Here is a 5264-nt window from a genome sequence, read left to right as displayed (position 1 = left end):
ACCGATCAATCAATACAAAACTAATCAACCGACACACGGGGTTTATGCAATGAATCACCAAAATTTCCAACCACTTAACACAACCTATTTCATGTATTAATCAAACTTTACAATAGCAATTCAAGTCTATTAATCAAACAATCCATAAAACCTATCAAACACTAACAAGAATCATCATTCCTAGGTAGAACTAACAAGTTTAGCCGATGATCATATTTTGACAGCAGCAAACACTAAATAAAAGCATCATTAAACTCATACCAATCATCTTAACAAACATCCAATGATCAACAATAGTCAATAACAAATCAATCTTTCAAGTAATTGCAAAACTAGTTAACAATTAAACAAGAAAATCAAAGTTGATGAACAATGAAAGTATTGGAAGGATATTGGGTATTCCGGCTGCTGTTTGCTGCTGTAAACTGACGATAAACGATCACCGAGGCTTGCACTTGCTTCCTTCTTCCTTCCCTAGCCGCCAAGAACACCAAACCCTAGCCGACAAAACTTTTTTTCTTTTTCTTTCTTCCTTGCTGCTGCGATCGCTGCTGCTTCCAGCGGCTAGGGTTCTTTTGTTTTTTTATATATTATAATAAAATATGGTCTTGGGCCTCCATGATGCATACGGGTCGGCCCTTGAGCTTTGTCTTGAACGTGTATGCGTAAAAAGGCTCGTAGAATGCTCGAAAAGTCACGGTTTTCTTCTTTCTTTCACCCAAAACCTACAAGGTTAATATATGTATGTAAAACCTATCTAAAACGAATTAAAACATATAAAATATAATATAATACGTAGATAAAACGTGCGGAAAATACGAGTATTTTACAACACATCAAATATCCCCACACTTAAGACTTTTTCGTCCCTGAAAAAGAATACTACACAAGATCATATCCGAGTTCAATCGACAACTCTTGGTTTTATTTATTTACTATTATTATTAATATTTTTTTCTTCTTTTTAAAGTATTATAACAAGTGACCCGTTACCCCTTCCAACTTTCACCTAATAAGCTAGATCAGGTCGATTGCCGTATTGCTATCCACTTTAAACCCATGCCCCTAATACATAGCGAGGCAAATAAGGCGTGACAATTCTATTAATTTGTATGACTAAGTGGAACCCACACCTAAAAGCCTTGCTGCCACTATACCAATTCCATTATGGTTTTACCGGGCCGAGCCACCCCAACTTGACTTAAACCTATTGCCACATGATTAAAACATTTTGACTCATATACAACCTATAAACTCTAGCTTGGTCAAGATTGACCGACAGTAGTTTCCTTCAAGGTGGTTTTGATTTAAAATAATTTTTTTCTGCCTTTGGTTTTTTGCATTTTTTTTATATATACACCATATTGGACGAAACTACAGAAATGCATCAAGGCTCAGGTCTGCGCCACCGCGCAACAGAGGGCCGAGCAAAACTGTCTTCTGCTAGCATCAACGTTCAGGTCTGCGCTACTGCGCAACAAAGTACGGAGCTTCACAGGAATAGACGCATATACAAAATATTATACAAATAATATACAGACGATCATGTGACTCGAGACTTGAGTATGACCTGGCTTTTCATTCCAGTCCTGTCACGAGCTTAGTTAAACAAACAAAACCCATAAGATGTTTCCCACTAAAGTCAGGCCATTTAAAAGGTTCAATTAGGTCAACAACCAAACTGCCCTTTCATTCTCAAAGGCTGAGCCTACCGACACATGATTACTGAGTCCAAACCGTTCGGTTACCATACATTACGTGCGGGTTTAATGGGCGCTATTCATATTTATCATATATATATATATATATATATATATATATTATGAAAACACCAAGAAGTTATGAAACAAACACTACTCGGTAATAATATCATCTCCTGTTTAACGTAGAGAAAACATATTTCAAGGGACTATTTTTCAAAATTTTTATTTATTTATTTTTTTTTATTTTTTTTTCCTACAACTAAGTAAAATAAACCCTATCCCCACACTTAGAACGAAATTGTCCTCGATGAGTATAAGGGAAAGAAATAAAATAAAAATAAAAACATAAAATAAAAAGATAATATACAAGAGTATAAACAAAGAACGGGTTACTCCCCTGGTTTGTGTGTAGAATCTTCAATAGCTGAGTAGTGTCCAAACAACCGTATAGCATTTCATTCGCGGCCGCAACCTCGGGAAAACCTGTTCCAAGACACCACCAAAGCTACCATGCGCATAATATAACCTGCAAAACTCCAACTCGCTCGCATGTAGCGGCGTACAACACGGAAAACAAAAACATAAACATAAACAAATAAACATATTTTTGTGTTTTTGGCTTTTATAATTTTAATTTTTTTTTGAAACATCCTAAAATAGACAAAACAGATAGCACACACAAATACATAAATACAAACTCTACAACTCGGGCAGGATCCTGAGTGATGCATCCACATGTCTACGTCTCGGATAGTGGGTCAAGGTAGAATACCTCGACCGTCTGATCAGTCATCGGCTCGCTAGTGTAGTGCATCAGTCTATCATTGTTCAACATAAACGTCCCGCCTTTATCCTTTATCTGAACAATGCCATCCGGGAAAACCTCAGTAATCATAAACGGACCTGACCAACGGGATTTCAACTTTCCTGGGAATAGCCTCAACCGGGAATTATACCATAAGACCATATCCCCACACTTAAACTGCTCAATACCCTCTAACGTACGATCCTGCAGTTCCTTCACCTACTGCTTATAACCATCTGACTGCGCATAAGTACGGTCCCGTAACTCCTCCAACTTAAACAACTGATGAACACAATGATCTCCGGTAGATAATTCAGAATCAAAGGAAGACGACTCAATGTTAACATCAGGGGGGTGTTCAGTCAAGGCAACCATCTCAACTCCCGGGGTCTCCCTATCTAGGATATGTGTGTCTGAGGCGGGGCCTCCACCGGGGTTACTAGAAAACTCCCCCACATGAGTCATGATCGTATCAATGAAGCATAGGGAGTCATCAGTCGATTTGGGATGCTTAGGTGATTGTCGAACGTCAAACGTGACGTTCTCATCCCCGACTCGAAGGATCAGTTTGCCATCGCGAACATCGATCAACGCATGTGTGGTGGCCAGAAAAGGTCTGCCCAAAATGAGTGGAACATTATCATCCTCATTCATGTCAAGAATAACGAAGTCCACCGGGAAGATGAACTTACCAATGCGAATGAGCATGTTCTCAACAATCCCACTTGGATACTCCACGGAACGATCAGCAAGCTGGATACTCATCGTCGTAGGTCTCGGTTCACCTAAACCCAGCTTGCGTTACACAGAATATGGCATGAGATTAATACTGGCACCAAGATCAGCCAGCGCATGAACCACTGTATCATCACTCAAGGTGCAGGGAATTGTGAAACTCCCTGGATCGGCTCTCTTCTCTGGTAACTTCCTCTGTAAGATAGCAGAACAATTAGCACTCAAAGGAGTGGAAGCTACCTCAGCCAACTTTTCCTTATTCGAAAGAATATCCTTGAGGAACTTCGCGTGTTTAGGCATCTGAGTGAGTGCCTCAAGGAATGGGATATTAAGGTAAAGCTGCTTCAGAAGATCAAGGAATTTGGAGCTCTGCTCCTCATCTCTATCTCTACGGACTCTCCCGGGGTATGGCAGTCGGGGTTTGTAAACTCTCGGTGGCTCGCTCGGTGACTGCTGTTTCTCGGCCTGTGCTGAACTCCCTGGGATGCTCCTCTGATGTACCTGGGCCGGCGGAGACTCCATCTCAATCTCCTCATCCACCTGCTCCTCTCCATCGACTGCAGGCTCCTCGACAACTCCTCCTCTAGATCTCTGCTGAATCATGGGCTCATCTCGTGCCCCTGCACCGCTCCTCGTCGTCACAGCCTTCACGAATCCCTTCGGGTTCTGCTCGGTGTTACTCGGTAGCGTACCCTGCGGCCTCTCGTTCAACCGACTCGCTATCTCTCCCATCTACCGCTCGAGACTCTGAATAGACGCTCCCTGATTCCTCATGAACTGCTCGTGCTCGCGTAACTTCTCCTGCGTCTCCTTGTGTCGGGAATCCTCACGCGCCATAAGCTGCGAAAACATCTACGTCTGCTGCGCCATCATCTCCTCTAAAGTGGGCTTCTTCTCCCCACTGCTCGCCCCCTCACCGGCATCCTGAAAAAACCTCTGACGCTGCTGATAACCTGACTGATTGCCGCTCCTCCAGTTCGAGTTCTGATTGCCTCTCCATCCCGAATTATAAGAATTGAAAGAATTAGGATTTCGGTTTGGATTTCCCATACCTTGATCAGATATAAGTAATAATATAGTTTTTGTAAGATAAGGGTATAGTATTATTTCTTTATAATATAAAGTTTATATAATGTTTCTTCTTGAGGAAGAAACCCGGTATATACGTTTCATCATGTAGAAGAAACGTAGCATATGAATGATAAACATAAGGGACTAAAGGTCCAGATATTTTATGTAAAGAAATAATCATCAAGGTAAAGGTTATGCAAACAAACTAAAGGTCTTAATCTAGATCATTGATCTAGTTATTTTTAAAGGTTATTCTCGTAATATAGGTCCGAGGTAGCAAGCAAGGATAAATCAGTGAGTCACACTGACCATAACAAAGGTGAATACATCTTAACTCTTTACAAGAGTGAATACGCTCAAATTTTGTAACTCTTTTAGCGAGTCTATAAGTGTTTACAGGGGATTATGTATACCTAAAACTTTATAAACAAAGGTAAACGCTGGTCCTCAGGTATCGTATATGTTTTTCTGGATCCTTTCATATGTGTGCAGATGGTGGGTACACCGCACCATGCCTAATTATTCCTTCTCCATGTTGGGCATGGCCTAAGTAATGTTCGAGTGGGGATAATCATGTGTATACTGGTAGTTGCTAAGTACTCAAACGCTGTAGTGTTTGCTAAGCAGTTTCGAGTTGAGCTAGAGTTTGTAATAAATATTCAGAATTTTAGAACTTAGTTATTTCCTATACCACGATGGGTTGGGTCATAAGATACCCTAGGGACTAATTAAGTGTATAAATTATTTTAGTATCAACGCGTTCACTAGCATGTGCTGCTGACATATTTTATAAACTGTTTTACAGGTGACCGGGAATAGATGATGGGAGATGATCTTTAGCCATTAGACGATTTGATGGCTCAGATGAAAGCTTTATTAATAAAATAATGTAAATTATGGTTGTGTGATTCAAACACTTTTGTATATTCATCGTGTTTTTAATTCCCGAC

The sequence above is a fragment of the Bidens hawaiensis genome, unplaced genomic scaffold (genome assembly GCF_021521415.1).
Source record: "Bidens hawaiensis isolate Kalapana, Puna unplaced genomic scaffold, B.hawaiensis_p1.1 tig00062364_1, whole genome shotgun sequence".
NCBI classification, from domain to species: domain Eukaryota; kingdom Viridiplantae; phylum Streptophyta; class Magnoliopsida; order Asterales; family Asteraceae; genus Bidens; species Bidens hawaiensis.
Note: the sequence above shows the minus strand (reverse complement) of the source record.